The sequence below is a fragment of the Pelmatolapia mariae genome, linkage group LG16_19 (assembly GCF_036321145.2).
Source record: "Pelmatolapia mariae isolate MD_Pm_ZW linkage group LG16_19, Pm_UMD_F_2, whole genome shotgun sequence".
Classification (NCBI taxonomy): Eukaryota; Metazoa; Chordata; class Actinopteri; order Cichliformes; family Cichlidae; genus Pelmatolapia; species Pelmatolapia mariae.
In genome coordinates, this window is record NC_086241.1 from 62,658,601 (window position 1) to 62,677,601 (window position 19,001).

General features: G+C 39.2%; 1 protein-coding gene across 4 annotated transcripts in view; it reads left to right on the plus strand.

Annotated features, from left to right (window-relative positions):
• Positions 1–747: 747 nt before the first annotated feature.
• Positions 748–19,001, plus strand: part of LOC134644456 (leucine-rich repeat and fibronectin type-III domain-containing protein 2) — a 136,483-nt gene continuing 118,229 nt past the window's right edge. For all 4 annotated transcript variants that reach the window (XM_063497523.1, XM_063497526.1, XM_063497524.1 and 1 more), the window contains exon 1: positions 748–1,533. The gene's annotated coding sequence lies outside the window, so the exon portion shown is untranslated. The remainder of the gene's footprint in view (positions 1,534–19,001) is intronic.

Below are 19,001 nucleotides of genomic sequence, written 5' to 3' on the forward strand. Positions count from 1 at the left end.
CAGAATAAGGAAGAAAGGTGTTTTAGGTGACTAAGACTGCAACAGTAACTCAAACAAGCACTTACTGCTAAAAAAGCAGAAGAACTTTCCTGAACACAGAACACATAGAACCTTGAAACAGATGGGCTGCAGCAGTAGAAGACCACAATTGGTGCCACTACTGTCACATAAGAACAGGGACACAAGGCTAAAATGTATGCAGTCTCACAAAAATTGGACAATAGAAGATTGCTATGATGTTTTCTGGCCTGAGTTAACTAACCAGAGATGCTATTGGTAGACAAGCAGAGGAAGATGGCCATAGTGATAGATGAAGCCATACCAAAAAGGACATCAGGAAAAAGCAACACGAGAAACTTAAGAATAAAAAGGGCTGAGAGAACAGTTCCACAGTTCAGTTAATGGGGAAACACTGATTATTCTAAATATTAATTCATGTATTTTCTGTGACCACAGTAAATCTACCAGTTCATTCCCTTCTTCAATTTTTGTGTAATATCTATTAATTGTTTGAAGAGTTCTGCTGGTCTTTGAAGGTCAAAAAGAGAACGCAACCTGCAAGCATTTAAGAGCTTCTGCAGGTAGGGTAATGCACAGGAAAAATGCCCACATACTCATACAGATTGCAACATGCTACAGAACCAGGCTCGCCCACAGCCCTGATAGGCTACTTTGTTGCAGTGAGCCCTAAGCACACGCTAATCCGTGATCGTTAATCCTCTGCAGACAGAACGGTGCTCGCTGTGGACCGTGCCAAAGTGGCTATTTACGCGCAATTATCGCTACAAACTCGCTACAGTGGGTGTTTGCATACATGCACTGCACGTCTGGGTGACCTGCCTGTCTCTGCCCCCCTCCCCCCCACCCACCGCCTGTCCATTGGGCTCCGTGATACTTCATGGTGTTTGTGCCATCTAGGGTTATCCGCCGCTCCATTGCAGTCTTTCTGGCGCAGATTTCGCGTCTCGCCATCTGCTCACTCTTGGACTAACTAATAACTTCCGAATCACTGAAAACAATCAAGAAAGTTTTCTTCTGGACCTACGGCCTTTACTTCGTTTTAAAAGGGGACATTCTTTCTGCTTGGATAAGTGTTTAGGAGCAAAAGAGAAGCAACCGATTCCAAGGACGTGGACACTAGTAATTACTGCACCGCGGGGGAAAAATAGACAAACGCCTGTGCCATGTAGCTGCACTCTCACATGGAAATATGCAGACGAGCCCACACAGCAGCGAGCTAGTTATTTTTACTTAAAGGGGAAAACTACAAAAAATGCTGTGAAGCTCTGTGTCGCAGCTTGGCTCCCGGCAAAAGCGCAGGTTTTTCCAGAGCATCTGCTGGTGGGGGGAAAAAATTGTCAGGAGCGAGAGAAGAAGCGATATGCGGCTGGTCGGGCAGTTGCTTTTGCAGTTCCTCTTCTGGAATTAGTGCATGAATGGGAAGGGAGCGGCTTTAGACTCGAAGCAGGAAAAAAAGAGTGTACTGTTTAAAGCTCGCGGCGGCACATAATGGATACTTTCCTGCCCTTAAAGGTAAGTCGAAACCTTAAATGTCCGATTCGTGCAAGAGTTCTGCCTGTCTTACACTACACGGGGATTGAAGATGCACTTAACAGTTTTATTGCATTGTCTTTTATGTATATGTGCTGCATCTATTGGTTACAGATCATATTTTAGTGTAATTCTAATACACCGATGATGGATTTAAACCCAAGTGATACGTCATTCGATTGTATTTGCGGAATGAAGGCAGGCGTTGTGTTAATTCAGTGAAGAGCGGCTCACACTTCTGGGCAATTACAGGTATTCTCAGAAAGTAACTTGATCGGCGGAGAAACGTCGGAGCTTTACGCCGACGGATGCTGTGTTTTAATGTATTTTTACGTTTCTTTATTATACCTATGTAGAAAAATAACACTGCGCTTGGACATAAGGCTGAGAGGATGGGGAGTTGTATCCGATGCATGCTAATTCTTGGTGTGCATAAACGTGCCCCTTTTGCTGGTCTGAAAATGTGTGTGTGTGTGTGTGTGTGTGTGTGTGTGTGAGAGAGAGAGTGAGTGTGAGAGAGAGAGGGGGGGGGGGGGGATTGAGGGAAGGAAGAGATTAGCCTACTCTTTCCAAAACGTCCCCCTGTGATTACAGTAGGCTGAGACGTTTATTAAACTCCCTTTAAGTTGCACGGATGGACTGGTGCTGCTGCTGCTGCTGCTGTGTGTGTGTGTGTGTGTGTGTGTGTGTGTGTGTGTGTGTGTGTGTGTGTGTGTGTGTGTGTGTGTGTGTGTGTGAAAGAGAGACGGTGAGAGAGAGCTAGAAAGAGAGAGAGAATAAAAGAAGGTTTTAATCGCATGTCCGATATGTGCTGGTTATCGCCAATGAAAATATTAGTTTGGCAGGTGCGCAAATGCGGGAGTGTGTGTGTGTGGTTAAGGGATGGCCGCCATGAGGCTCCAACGCCACCACCCACTGTAATCACCACCCTCTTGTGGATTACTTGGCAGTTGCGGGAACGGAGTACGAACTCCGTGTCCGGAGGTGGAACCTGTTCCACGGCCGCTGAAGTCTTTTCAGCACCACGGACAGCGCAGTCAAACTGCGCCCGGAGGGAGCGTTTCCTTTCAACAGAGGGATTTGTACTGATATTTTATCGACATCGATGGCTGCGCCCCAACCCAGACTGTCCCCACCATGGAGAATTTTTTTCCATCACACAGAGTGAGGAAGTTTTTGTAAAAAGAAAATAATAATAATAAAATAAAACAAAATAAAATCATCTGCTGTAGAGACCCAACAGCCTTTACTCAGAAAACAACAACAAAAACAACCAATATTCTGATGCAAAATGACTCATTGACAGGTGCGCCACACCCTGTTTATTCCCAGAGCCACGTAGGCCTAATTTATTAAAGTCCATCTCATTGTCCAAATGTGCAATGTATCTGAATGGAGCAGGAATAGCTTATCTAGGACTAATATGACTATTTTTCAGTCATTGCACTGTCCAGGTGCTTGTGTTTAGATAAAGATAATAGTATTTGGAAAAGCTATCTATTATGATTGTTTAATTAGTATTGGTGGTGGCATAGGCCTTAGATGTTTGGATATCAAATTATTCTGAAAATGGATGGTTATGAAAATCACTATCTCACAATGTAATCATTGGCTTAATTTAAAAAATAAATAAATAAAAAAATCAAGATTGCTCTGGTGAAGAGAGAGCCTTTCTTAAAGAAAATCAAAAGCAATCCCTGTGCATACTTGAAATAAATCCTAAATAATAGGCAGAAGCTATTATTTCATTTGATATCTTAGTCATAACTCTTTAAAAACCAAAAACCTATGGAGGTGCATATTATTCACTTGAAGTCTGAGTCTGTTTGGCTGATATACCCCTGGACTTGCTCACCATCATTCACTGGCTCTCAAGAGAAATGTCTGTCTCAATGCTATGTTTGCTATTCTCTATTGAGGTCATTGAACAAGTGCCCTCATTTATGTTGTCATAGTGTTTTCATTGTCATTTGGTACTTTATACTAAATGACAATGAAAAAACAAAACAACAACAAATAAACAAACTTCTCTATGCCTTGTCAAAGTTACTGTACAATGACACTCAAAACAGAAATTCACATTCTTTGTGTGTGTGGATGAATCATGGTTAAATCAGTTTGCACTGACAGTAACAATAAACAAAGAGGAATAGATTCTGATTTAAACACTGGTAGATTCTAATTCAGGAATAAATTATCTACTGCAAACCAAGCCCCGCCCACTTTAAGGAAGAGAAAACACTCATATGATGCTCTAACCCTGAATGCATCTGTGTGTGAATGGCTCTACTCAGCCTCAGCAGTTACACACTTTCTCATGTGGCTCATGAAGAATGATGTCATTACAGGAATTGTGATGTCACTAGTTCTTTGTTTGGTTTAGACTGGGTGTGCTGAGTGTGTAGTGTTGAGCAACTGTGTTACAGAAGAGGGCCCGGCGTTTGAAACACATGGGAATGTTTCTGCTAAAGGTGTTAGAATTCCTTTTTGGAAACTGTAGGATCCAGGATTTTTAAGGCATTAATCTTAAAACTTTAATTCAAATTATTCCTTCAGTGTTGTTAACGCTTGGCTATCAGCTAACATGCAGCACAAGGCGCATAGCTGTTTGCATTCAATTATTGCTTTAATTTTAGCAATTTGAAGCTTTTTTACCTTCCTTTAACTGATATACATGCCTTTGTAGCCAGAAAACAACAAAAGCATGAATTGCTTTTATGTCTTTAGCTGCTCATTGCTAACAGTCCCAACAGAACTGTCAGCAGTGCTCATCTGATATGTTGATATCACTAGCATTTATTGTCTGTCAATGCTTGATGCCAGAATGACGCTGGAGGGCTAATGCCTTCTGTAGAGACTGCTTGGTGAAATTGATAGGCCTGCTTTGACAGATGAGATAACCTGCAATCGCAGGGAAACACAATTTACGAGTATGGCAGATGGATGCTTAGGACGCACTCAGAAGTAGGGCAGCTTTACCTTGGGGAGAAGCTCAACGTGCACAGAAGGCTCACAGAGAACGTTAGAAAGTTGTTGTTTTGTGAAGGAAATTATGAGAGAGATGTAGGAGGAATGACAACTATTTATTAAGCAAGGCACAGGGAAATAATAGAGAGGGGATCAATTCCTGTTAGGGTCTGTGGAATAGCTTTTATGGAGGGCAATAGCAGTTCAAAAATTAAGTGGAAAATAACTTGGGATTTAGCCTTAAACCCTCTGTGGCATCTCGTCTGCTATGTGAAGAAAACTCTCCCTCATGGCTTCTTCGCTCACCTTCACCAGCAGAAAGATGTATGGATGCACAGAATGCTGAGGAAATAAAGAAAAGAATCTAAGCTTGAAGCTGGGAGGAGTGTAAAGGCAGTCAGATACGTTTGATCTCTGCTAAAATAATGAATATACAGAAAAGTAGCACTCAGGAAGAGAGTGCAGCTGCAGGGCATTTTCATGTGCTTTCTTCACCTCAAATTGCCATGCATTACAGGGAGACATTTCCCTAATGAATTTAATCATCACTACTGTTGTCACTGTGTTGGTCTTTTGTTTGCATTCATGTTGACTACAGCCCAGCTGCTGGAGTGTGGCATATGTGCAGAGTGAAGGTGACACTTGATGTAGTGTTTGGAGACATCAGCTGTTGGGGTGGAGCCCCTAGACATAGCTCCAGCAATTCCTTTCTTTATTTTTTTCCTGGCTTTGCATGTTTGTCTTCTTGCTTGCTCACCTCAGAACACAATGGTCTTTAAATGTTATCTAACTTCTCTAGATTAGATGGAATATGTGTGAAGAACTGATATCCATTGAAGGTTTTAAGGTTTCTTTACACTTGTTCAGCTGTGATTTCTTGTTTTTGTATAATGGGCACCACAAATTACGCCCATTGTTATATGCAAAAGTTATTCTGGTTTTCATCTGTAGAGTCCTATGCCTTCATCACTGATTCTTTTCATTTTTTTGACACAAACTACAAATATCCACCCATTAATAAGAAAAAATCCAACAGATTTCTTTCCCACTTTTGCTTGCAACCATTATTTCCATCGCTTCCTTTATCGAACTACTATTAAATTCAGTTTGGTACACATGACACATCAGTGTTTTGAGAAGAACAATTTGAAATTGGTAGCTCTCAACATTAAAAAAAAGTCTGCTGTTGTTTTACCAACTGCCTCCAAAGTCTCAGGTGTGGCATCTGGAGCTTCCCACCGGCAGAACTTGAATAAAGTAACCCAGAGGCCTTTTCCAACTCAGTAGAATATAGTTTTGCTTTTATGTCCATTACATCACACCTTCAGAACCACACAATTTAAATAAAAGACCAAGTAAAGACACTGTTGGAATTGATATTTTTTATATTGTCATTTGTGCTAAAATATATAGATATATAATCATTGCCTTTGTGTGTCCTAATATGGCTATCATTATGAAGAAAAGGCTAGACAGTCAGAGGATTTATTTTCAACCTTCTAACATTTCCTTTATTTGTGTCTGTGCTGACAAAATGTGCTTTCTTTATTGCAGCTTAGTCCAGAGATGAGCTATGTTATACATTCGGAAAGCACCATGTTCTGTTTCTTTTAAAGTGCAAGACTTCACACCTTTAAATGTTCATTTGAGATATGACCTATTGCAAGTTCCTGTTTTTATAGTTTAGCAAGACGCTTACTTCTGCTTTTCTGCATACCTCATACACACAGTTTAAGTTCATTGAAAGGTTGTATGTCTATGTATGGAATGGCTGAAAACACACACACACACACATACATGCACCCACAGAATACAGACACTGATGTTGCTCAGATATGCCTGCTTAAGACTGTCACGTGTATTTGTAATTGCATATTAATGAATGATTGCTTGCTGACAATAAAAAGGGCTTTAGCGAAGGAATCAGTTGAAGTTGGCTAAGGACAGGTGAAGGCCTGGGCTGACTTCCCTCGTGAGCCACAAAAACAAAGAGCTCTGTCTTGTCTTGTTTTGTCGTGCAGTTTGGGCTTTTGTTCCAGCGGGGTTTGTGCCTAGATAAACCCAACAGACACCTTAATGTTGACAGCAATATACAGTACAGTAGTTATGAATATGACTTATGGTCACTCAGATGTGATGTTTCAATTATCTTGAGTAACCTGTTAACCACACTTTGCCTTCTTTAATTTACAGATTATCCTCGATTTGCTAATTATAAGAAGAATATCTAAAAAACGTTCCACTTGTGACAATTAAGCTTTTTATGTCGTGTTTTTGGATTCCTATCAATACTGTCTGATCACTGTTTTATTTTGTTATCCATGGTGCATCCATCCTTCTCCCTTTTTTTTTGCTTTTCCACTTGTCTTTAGTCAGCCAATCACAACAGTATACACACTCCCCTGTTTCCACTTTCCACCTACCAGATTGTCTTATAAATTGCAGGAATCAAGCTTTACGGCTCACTTCCTAGTGCTGTTTCCTTGTTTTCCTGGATGATTTTGGATTTACTTGCTTGTAATGTCCAGTGTTTGGGTCCTTCTCTCTGAAACCATTACATTATATCTAAACTGGCCTGAATGCCTAGAAGAAAACTCTCTGTAAAGCAAAACCATTACTTCCTGCTTAAGTACTAAAACAGGATGTACTATGTCCTTCATGTACTGAGGCAATCACTGTGACTTTATTCCTCAAGTGATTTAGTACCTGTGATGGACTGAGCAGCGAAGGAAACTTAGGCACAGGTTAAAGTCCAAAAAAAGGATTTTTTTATTTACCCCAAAAACATAATTGGTTAAATCATGCAAAAAGAATCAAAATCTTGGGCCCATAAAAGAGGTCAAAATAGCAGCCCTCTACTCAAAGTTAACAAACTCAAACAAACTGACCTAACTTAACGAGATAAAGGGGAAACTTAAATAGTGGCTGATCAGCCCACAAAAAAGGGTAAAACACACAAAACCTAACTAAATCTAACATAATGAACTCCAATTCCCCCCCATGGTCCCTAGTTATGGAATGAGCCAATTTGCAGCTTTCCATCAAGGCTCGCTCCGCCCCTTTTCCACCTCTTGGGTCCTCAATCGAGGGACTGGAGCAGCTGCAACTAAGGTAACTCAGAAAACAAAGATTAAATCATACATAACAGTGTAAACTAAAATGTGCGTACTTATTTTAGAATGCAGTGTTATGTGGGTATGTGAATTAATTCTAAGCCAAAACCAGGTATTTATTGTCCTGTAAATTAATTCTTATATTTAAAGACAAATGTGAATGCAATGTATAAGTCTCTGCACAAACATGGTGGATATTATTACTGTGTGGGTGTACATGCAGCCATCACAGTACCTCAACATTTAATAAATTAAACATATATTACTTGCCAGGCCACAATCTTTCCTCGACCTTAATGCTAAATGCTGGTATTTTCAAATGTGACCTTTAAAAAAAAGCAGCAATAGAAAAAATACTGCTGGTGAATAAGCCGCAGTTTTTTTGTTTGTTTTTATGGGGGTAAAAGCACAGAAATTTTGGAGGTCTTAGAATCTGGTATGTTCTCATATATACATGTAAAGCCACTTAATGAAGAAGGATGGAGGTTACCGAGTTACTAACATTCAGTAAAAAGGCCTCCTCGTGGTAGAAGCATTTGTCGTGCTTCATTTTTGTTGAGTTTTTTTTTTTTTTTTTTTAAATCTCACTCATGTAGAGTGGTGGTGCCAAAGGAATTTTAAAATACGATAAGTCTCCAAGTGTCTCTTATCCTTAGAGCATAGGGTCGGACATTAAGACCTGAGATTGGTGGAATGATTAGTGACTGAATTTTAGGGAAATGTTTCAGGGTTTTTTTAATATATGGAAAAGCAAGTTAAATCCTAAAAATGAAATAAAGCAGTGTGGGCATGGTTTTTCATTGTGAACTGTCTGACAGATCGTTAATGCATTATTTCAATGACAGAGCTCTTTCCAAAAAGTATTCTGTAAAACATCTACATAGTGCTAATTTCCCATTGAGAGAAGTATTTTTAGCACAAGTTTTTAGTGGATATTAGCAGGAGAACAGCGACTGACTACATATGAGCTGTCTGAAGATGAAATGGCTGCCATACACCTTTCATCACCTTTAGGTAGCAGCTTAACTTTTCACAAAGAGCCATTCTAATGCATCTGCTAGTTCACCTTACTGCGCTGGATTGGGGGTTGGCCACAACACCACTCTGATGTGGTTTCTTCTTGCTGGTCACAGCTGGAAGCTCTTGACTCTAGAGTATATCAAAGTGAGCTACATATTGTGGAAGGTAGAGCCATTGTGGAGCTTTTAGAGAACCTCAGGGAGCTTGCGCAGGCGACGGCTCCCTTCCTTTGTGAAACACAAGACGGAACATTAAGATGTCACTGCTGACTAACCAATATGATCGTAGGGACACAGATAGCAGAGACTGCGGATGCGAAACTCGAGAGCAATTCAGTGGGAAGTGGGGTATTTTCTGGTGACATGATTATAGAACTGTTATGGATGACAGCGCGTCTGGGATATGACTAAAACTCTTGCTATCACGACTAAGCACTTTAAATACATTAGGAAAAATTACACTGCATCAGATTACAAAAGGTAAATTCATCTTATAACCCCACTCCCTCCCTGCTCGTTTATGTTTCCCATTCTTCTCTTTGTTTCGATTCCAGACCCAGTAGGACTGTAAACACTGAGAGTTGGCATTTTAGTTTCACTGTGACCCTTTTCTCCCCTCCCACACGAATTCCCTGTTGTTGTTGCTGCTGCACTTTTGAATACAGTGGCGCCCATCATTTAATGGTGGGTTCATTCATCACAGTCAGCAGTTCCAGCCCACTCAAGCTACAGGATTTCAACTAACTTTTACATTTTAAAAGCCTCTGAGTTAAGCCTTTTGCTGCTCACACAGCGTTCAGTAGAGCTGATAGACTGAAAGTAAAAGGCAGTCATGTGGGTTCCAGTGTCTCATACAGGATAAAAATATGCTTTATGGGATATGTGCTATTTTGTTTTCTTTACAAATACAGTATGTCTGAATATTTGATGTTCGTAAAACTGAAAGGAAAATGGAAAAGAAAGCCGAGTGTTGCTCTAAAGACTTTATATTGTTACTCTCTGTGCCTTCAAGTCACACTCTAGAGCTGACTGTAAGATGGATTTCTATCAACAACACTCGAAGTGTAATGTACCCTTGCCTGTTACAGTAAATTACAGCTCACAGACTCTGTGGATCACAGCCTCAGAGGGGAAAGGTGGTAAACATGTCTGCCAACATGGCGATTAGAAGTGATTATCCCTGATACAAGACACATTTCGCTTCTTGATGGTAAGAGTTGTGGTTGTGCTGGTGGCATTGTCACAAATGTCCCTCCTTTTCCCAACTTGTTTTCTATAAAAAAAATACCCCTACACCAGGGTCAACTTAATTTAGCATAGCTGTAGTTTAGATGAACAAGGTCAAGATAAAAGCTGATCTTAGTGCCACCTCACATGAGCTGTTGGCTCAGCTGCTCCGTCTATCGGTAAATATTAATGTTAGCATAGCCTGTGAGTGAGTAATACATTATTTAGCGAACTCACTAATATATCATTAATGTATAAACAGGCTTACAAAACCGTGTTTGTGTTATTTGAATGCTGCTCGTTAAATTTACACCTACAAATTCATTGACTTTTTTCCTGCTGCACTGCAAGAAAACACAGACACTGCTGAAGTTATCACCAAGAGCATGACAGCAGCTCCATCAGGATTGCTCCTCTTACTTGCTCATGTGCAGTGGGCCCCAAGGTTAGCAACAAAAACTGTTTAGCTCCAGAGATCTAAAATGGAGAGCTCCTCGTGCCGCTGTGGAGTGATAACATTCAGGCTCTGCTGGGGATGTCGCTACAGTGAAGGAGCTGTAATTTAGAGAGGGGCTGGAACAGCTTATCTTCCTAAGCCCCTGAGCAAAATAAAGAAATAGTGAGTGTGAAAAACACACACACACTCACACACACAAAAGACAGAAGTAGTGAGTCATTGGCATTGGCAAACGTGTAAAATCACTGTCTGGATGAAGGTCTGTGGTCAAAGAGAGAGCAGGCCCACTTATTATTCACAGTAAGACAGCCAGAGTCGCCCAGACTGACTCCAAAAAGGTCAGATGCTACTGCACATAGGCAACTATCTTTACTCAGCTGCAGAGTTTGTCAAGGTGGTAAATGAAAGAAGAAGACAAGAAATTTGTTGCTCCGCTTGTTTTTCTATAACAAAGTTGTTAGCCAAGTTACACAAGGAGCATTATTCTTTTCATGTTTTCTTGATATCTTTTCATTCCTTTCCTACTGCACCTTAAATCCCATTTGACATGTGCCACACCATATTCTTGAGCTCTGCGGTATACATTTGTGTTCGTTTGAGTGGAATTCTCAGGAGTTATTAGCATATTTTGTGCAGTCGGTAACGCCATCAACAAGTAAGCTTCACAAGGATGCAACTTTAAGTGCTTATTATAATTGGCTCTCAAGATTTTAGTTTCAGAGTTGTCCATGCTCTGTTATAAATTGCAGTCATTAGGTGGAAAATGTCCCAATTCTGCCTTAAAGTTGAAGTTCCCTCTCAGCGGCGTCTTTGATAAATTGATAGCAGGTCTTTTAATCTCGCCGTGCTCCTTTCGGGTCCTCCCCGATGATTGCTCTGTTGATGGGTTCTTTGCAAAGCACCGTCCTTGTCTCACAGCAGTGAGTTTACATCTCATAGTCAGCATGAGCCTACAGTATGCACACAGTGTTCCCTCTGCGCTGCTTTTGAACACCAACCTTTCCTTTGCTTGTTTATTAGGCATTCAGTTGAGAGGAATTGTGAAGCTTCAGACAGTAAAATATTTTTCACCTTATAAATCTCTCTGTGTTACAACAGCACACTTCTCAGTGGTTTGATTTTATTGATTGTCACTGGAAATTGAGTTTGACACACACTTCCCCCCATTTTCTTTGATAGGACTTATCTTGATAGAGTGTAATATAGATGAGGTTGCAAATAAATTATCCATATTCAAATCATTTAGTAAAATTATTTCAGGCTGGTTACATTTGTGCTTAGTACAGAGTTGTCTTTTTCAGTCACCCCAGCAGTCAACCATTATGTAATCTGTTCTTCAAAGTCCTCAAACTCAGTGTGTTTACTGACGTGAAAAATAATGCATTCTAAACGCAGTTCTAAAAGCAGGCTACTATGCAGAAGATTAGCCTCTGAGATAAAGGGGCTATGTTACATGCCCCATGCTCTCAGATGTAATGTTCACACAGCTGTTCTATTTAACTCTGCTTCCATTCATTGTTTTTTTCTTTTCTTTTTTTTTTTTCTTATATGCATCTCACTGTTAAGGTCTCACCGCAGCATCTGAATTAGGTTTAGGGTAAGATTTTTACTTTGCCATTACTACATTTTTATTCTTTTATTTTACAGACATTTGTTAGCTATCTAGCTTCTGAGTTTTCATGTCCACCTTGCCTCACATAATACAATTTCATTAAATGCCCCCTTTGTGTCAGCGTTACAAACAAGGTATCTTTTGGGGCTGAAACATTTAACCACCAAGAAGTAGCAGGTCTGTTTCACAGACCTGCTAAATCTGCAGATTTATCAGCCACCAGATCCTGGTTTGTTTCCCATTTTGGACCTTTGTGCCCTGCACTTGTTTATGCTTTCTTTTCTCTCTTTCACTAAATCTTTTAGGTTTTCCTGCTTTCTACTTTCATTTTCAGTGACTGGGTTAGGAAAAGGATAATTTTGGGGTGAGATAAATGATAACTTAGGAGACAGCCCATCCCAATATTGCCATAACCCAGTGTCCTGCTGCCTAAGGACATGTTGAGACAAGGCAGTGGGTGTTACAACAAAGTCCCTTATATGGCCCCTTATTTTCTTATTTAGTCCTGTTTCTAAGCAATGATAATATATAGATGTGCTAACAAACATTGGTTTATCCAAGTCTAAGCTGATATTGTTTCTATAAAATGAATGGAGTCATTTAGCTTGCATTCTTCCCTTTAACTGTAACTAAGATGTGTTGCGCTGCATGGCTTGTGTTCCACATGATTACATGAAGTGGTGTAATTGTGCCGTAATTAGTTATAATAAGCCGCTGGCAAGCATATCCTGGGATGAAGAGGAAACCGCCAAAAATAGGAAAATTAGGTGAGTGCTAAAGAATGTAGTGCCTTGGGCCTCGGGTGATCATTTTGTGCTTCTGCAAATTTCAACACAAACAGCATGTTTCACTGACAGTGTAAAAAATAAAATCAGAGCAAAAACATAATTCACTGCTGGAGCTGAATGTGTGATAGTGAATGCCAACTGTGTCCCAGCCTGATAAACTTGTGGTTGTGGGCCATATCAGTCAGGATACACAGTTTAAAGTAGTGGCTGTGAATTGTAATTGAGACGTTGAAGTTTTTGCTACCAAAAGAAGATCAGTGCCATAAAAAGAAAAAAAGAAACAAACAATATCTTAGAATTATGTCTCTACCTTTTACCGGTGAAGCAAACACAGAGGAAAGCCACACAGCCTCAGGCGATGAGCCTGTATAATCCCACAGCAGGCTATCCTTTAGATGTCAACAGGCTCAGCAAAGCCTCAATTTGTTCCTGGTATGAAGTGGGTGCTGAATAGATATACAAAAAGACAGGAAGAACCCCTTAGTCTCACACACACAGACGAACTGATGGAGAAGGTAAAATAATTATTTAAACAAATAGTTACCCAATGACTATTTAACAGTGATTAGTCTGTTTTAATGCAGTAGTTTAAGAGTGGCCTTGAGGTCTTACTGGTATTTAATCTACTGACATGTTGTGGCCACAAGAAGTCCGTATATGCTGACTGAACTCCTGGGTGTAATGTTCACGTCAGTCTCTCTTGCAGAGTGTTTTATAGCTCTTCCTAAAGGTCACTGCTCAGGTAGAGTAGAATGACAAGTGACCATGGAATTTCATTTTAATCCTGCACTGACGACACATTCATTAAAACAATAAATGATGAATAACACTAAAAAATTGGATTAAACCTACCTTGTAACAGTTATGTTTATGGCTGCTAGATGAACAACTGGTAACGCATCAGCTTTTCCTTTAGATTGTGTACTTCATACTAGGAGGAAACTGGTTATAACAGTATTTGTAGAAGTGTAAGACTCATAATGGACAGTTTAAAAATTACAAAGGAGTCTTTTCTGCCCAAAAGTCCAATTGACCTAATAGATTCCTACATTAGTCTTTTAATGTGTTTTAGTCTCTCTGGTGTAGACAGTTGTGTCAGCCTTATCTTGAATGGATAGACTGACATGCTATCTTAAAGATGCACTTACCCTTCAAAACTATGCTGTGCATGCACTTACCCCTGGTCATATTATTCCAACATTACCTACATAGCTGGCAGTTCCATTAAATTAAGTGTTTGATTTGTCTGAGAAGTCCAAAATTAATCATTTGAATGTTCTAAATTTTGTGCTCAAACCATTATAACACTCATGACACCCAATGAGTGTCATGAGTGTTATAATGGTCCAACACAGTCGATTGAAGGCAACACTTAATGGATACATCAACATAGATACAAAAGTCTTTCATACATATTAGTTATATCACTTTAGTATGGATATGGCAAAAAGTGGTCCAATGAGTTCATTCATTAATCTCTACTATAGCGTGTTAGATTTTCTTTTTATTATCCCAATGCAAGTGCTGACCTTTTTGAAAAAAGGTTACATCTCTACATTAAAGTTTTATACCTTGTTTTATTCACAAGGAGAGGAAGGAAAATGTTATCTTAAAACATATTCATTTACACACTGACTGGACCTGAGACTGTGTGAAATGGGTCAGACTTTCCCAGTTTTAGCTCCAACTTTAACCGAACCTATTTGCTGTTTTCTGAAGTAGGACGTCAAAGAGTTTTAGTTGTATAGTATCTGACAACAGGTTTCTCAATGCATTGGAAGTAGTGGTTAATATAGCTTTGAGCTGCTGGCCTCAAGCAAAAAAACATGTAGAGCGGGCCATAAAAGTCTGTTAAGCTCAATTCTGTTTACCCTCATTCTTCTAGATTTGTTTTCATTTTTTAACCTTTAGTTTTGAGCCAACACACTGAGAAACCATCATTTGGGAAAATATGTTGGGTTGAAATGATGGACCGCTTGTATTCCTTGCTGAGCCTGAGGGTGTTAAAAGCTGTACTGAAACAACAGGAAGGCATGAGATTCTTCTGACTCATACGAAAGCACAGACTGGTCATTCTGTTAGACCGTCTGAACAGAGGGTGCAATGATTCAGTGGTTACACACACCTGAGACTTAATGGAGGAAATATGAGAAGCGAGCAAGAAAATGCTCATTTTCTCTCTGACTTCTGTGAAAGACTTTCTTTTTACATTTTTTCTTAATATGAGGATTTTATAGGTAGAGGCGTCCATTATACAGCTCTCCACACTCAACATGATCCTTTTGCCGAGATTCTTTTTTAAAAAAAAATAGCCTTAAGCACTGTACAGTGTTCTCTCTGAAATAACTTGATGAACATACCAAGAGATAATCAGTGAACAATGTCCTGCTGACCCTGACTTTGTTCGCGTGATTCAGTTTCACTAAAAGACAAATTATCCCCAAAACTGCTGCTTCATTCTTCTGCTTGAGTAAATTGCTAGTCCTCTGCAACAATAGCTCACAAACTGAGATTTTCCATACTGGCAAAACAAAAAAAGTGTCACTTAATCCATCCATCATGCAGCTCATTTTGGAGGAACAATTTTTCGCCTGCATGCTCTTTTCTGCACTGCGCTGCATGTGGGGCAGTCCTGTGGTGTCGACTGCTTCTTAGAAACAAGGCACCCGCTGATCTTAGGCAAGCACCAATCCCAGTCTGTCTTGTCGGTTTTTCATCCACTATTGAGGATGAAGAAGCCTCATGCTTCATCACTGAAGGTTCCTCTCCAGTCAAATCAGCAGCTTTTTTTTTTTTTTTAGATTTTCAAATACATGTGACATTAAAATGTAGGTTTTCTTTAGAAAGAAGAAACTAAAGAACACGTGAAGAAGACACAGCTGTACAATGACTTTACTCATAAAATCTGTTTTGTGACATTTCTGGAATAGCTTTGTGAAGTGTGAGAAATGCCAGCGAGCAAGTGAGCAAAAACTCTAGTTTCCCATTCCTTCTTTATTAAAAATGTGAATTTTGATATTTATGTATTATGAACAAACACCCCAGTGGATCTTTTTCAATTTCTCTAGATAATTTAAAAATATCTCCATGTCACCATTATCAGGTCAATGTTGCTCTAATCCTTTCAGTCTTTTTCTGACTAGTTTATAGATGTTTTATATATATATATATATATATATATATATATATATATATATATATGTGTGTGTGTGCGCGTGTGTGTGTGTGTGTGTGTGTGTGTGTGTATATATTACATTTATTGATTGATTCTTTTTCTTACATGTGAAATCACATAGAAAAAGTATTGTAGGACTGCAGTTATTTTCAATAGCTGTTTTTTGTCAAAAATAAGGAAAAATAGAGCTTGTTATCCCCTTGGTGGGAAGAATTTTGGATTTAAAAAAGTTTCACTTATCAAATCAGTGTTGTCGTGTTTTCTTACGGTATCTAGAGAACAAAATAAACATTTGGTATATTGTCCCAATAATACATTTTTGCTATGTGGAGGTAGAACTGGCCAAGATGTCATTGTTATTTGGGGTTATTTGTCTTTGGCTGAAGAGGTGCACATGTACACCTAAGGTCTCAGCCACATAGGTTTAGAGACCATCTGGCAACCACTGGTCATGAAGGAAAAATCTGTATTCTCTGCCCTATTCACCATATTCACTATACTCGGCCTAAAGATTGATCTGCGATTATAGATTATGGGATCTGTTGTATCTTTTGTATTAAACATAAAAGTTATCGAATCTTCTGGTGCTTTGATTTGGACCTCAAAATTATTGAAACCTTATTTTCCCTAATCTTTTATTTGGTGGGGGTGGGGGACAATTAACAGATAAAAAAAAACTACAAACAAACAAAAATACATTGTTTAAATATTCCAAAAACATTGTGATGAATGTGTCGTTTTGGAAACGGCACATTCATCATTTGATTTTGATGAAACTGCACTCACACAGTCCTGAAAGGTTTAAAAAATTAAACTTTTTTATAGGAAAATAAGAAATATACAGAAATAAAATAAATAGAAACATTGTAGTGATTACTTGAAACTAGAACCCACAAACATCACCAATTGCTGCAATTGCTCCCTTGAGATGCTCTGTTGGTCCTTTTCTGTTTCTTGTTTGTGGGTCTCTCTGTCTTCTGTTTTTTTTTTTTTTACCAACTGAAGAGTATGCTGTGTTTTGCTTTAAAGCATTATTTATTTGTACTGTGAATCATCATCCAATAAGTTTTGCAGAATTTGGCTGAATCTGTCACAGGCTGGATCGGTGACCCAGCATTTTGAGTTATTTTGTACTGTTGATTTCTTATGTTAATATAATGTAAAATTCATGTGTTATTCTTAAGTTAAGGGGGTAGTTGAGGAGTTTTGTATTTAGAATTACTTATGAGACAATGTTAAGTTCTATTATTATTATTATTATTATTATTATTATTATTATTATTATTTTGTCTTGGTTGAATTTTTAGTCTGGTTTATGTTTCTTCTATGCCTCCTTGTCTATGTAGGTTCCCCTTGTGTCTCTCGCTCCTCTGTGTTCCTCTCCCTTTCTCACTCCCTCTCTCTGTCTCTTGTGTCAAGCTTGTGTTGTTATGTCTATGTCTCTTCTTGCTTCCTGTTTTATTTTGAAAGTCTTGTATTTCCATGTTTGGTGTGTTTAGTTTTGCTTCCCGTGTGGCGTCTTGTTCATTTGTGTCAGCTGTGTTTCCCCAGGTGTTTGTACTTCCCTCATTACCCATCTGTGTATGTAAGTCCTCGGTCTTCTTCTGTTCAGTGTTGGTGTGTCTGTTTTCCTCCCTCCATGTTATGTTTAGTTTCAGATACTTCATGATTCTGTTCAGGTCATGCTCATGTTTTTCTCATAGTTTCTCACATGCTCCTGCCCAGAATCATGTTCATGTCCTTTAGTCATAGTTATCACATTCTAGTTTTGCCACTTTAGGTTTTAGTTTAGTTTTCGCCCCTGTTTGCTTTTGCCTTATTTTGTATTCATGTTTTTTCGGCCAAATAAATGGCTTGCCTTTTGTTAAAGTTCAGCTTCGTTTCTTCCATGTCCGCATCATAAACACATCGGCTTTGCAGCCGTGACAGAGTCTGAGCATATACTAAAGCCCTGTACAATTCATAATTCTTCTAATTCACATCATCAATAAACACTAGTGACCCAGTTTGACTAGCAGTCAAATGTGCCCATGCCACAAAACTGCCTCCACCATGATTGAAACGTTATGGCATATGTTTCCCCTTCCCTTCTCCAAACTTTTCTAATCATTCATCTTGGTTTCGTCCATCCATTTTGTTTTCGAGAACTGTACAGGCTCTTTAAGACGTTGTTTTTTTCAAAAATTCTACTCTGACCTTGCTTTTCTTGACTGTCTTCAGTGGTTTTCAAGGTCTATAATGATGGACTCCTTTAATTAGATTAACGGTAACACAAAAACTCTGTTACCATCTAAATACTTATGGATTTGATGATAGAGGTAGGTTTACTAAAAAAAAAAGTGCTTACTGTCCAGTAGTACCTGAATCATATTTCCAGTAGTAGAGAAATGTTTCCTCGTGTTTTCCAACTAAAAGACCAGATCTTGCTCAGATTGGCGTGCAAACTCAGACAGCAACATTGGTGACAGTGTCATGGCAGGAGATTGTGCTGTGGTAAAACTGTGGAGGTACTTTGATTTCGGTGGCACTGACAGCCTTAGCTGGCCTCTGCTGCTTCATCCTGCCTCTGGGCTCTGACAAGATTGCAAAGAGAGCCGTTACTGACTAATAAACACTACAGAGGGCCAGCTCTGCCCAGACATGGTCACAGAAACACACTGCATCTTTGTACCCAGGCCTGAATTGATAACTGTGGTAGTTTGGCTTCAGACAAGGCTGATGTTCAGCTATGTCAAAGCTCCCCTTCTTTCGCTCACTCTCCCCCAGCGGCTGCTCTGATACCCTTTAACGTGCTTAATGCCGTTGGCATTTATGAATGGTTAGAATGACCTTTTAGATTGGGCTGCAACTGTTTCATTATGTTTATTCACTAGCAGAAAGTGTTTGTTGGGGAAAATCTGCTATATGAGCTGTATTGAGGCAATATTTATTTCTTGAAGGACCAAGAAACACATTATACCTTAAATGAAGAAATACAACCCCACTGCTTTTGAAATTGCATTATCATTTCAGTCTTAATGCTTTACATAACTTGGAGCACGGTACACCATCAGAAGACTTCACCAAGTATATTAGTCTGAAGTGGTTGTGTA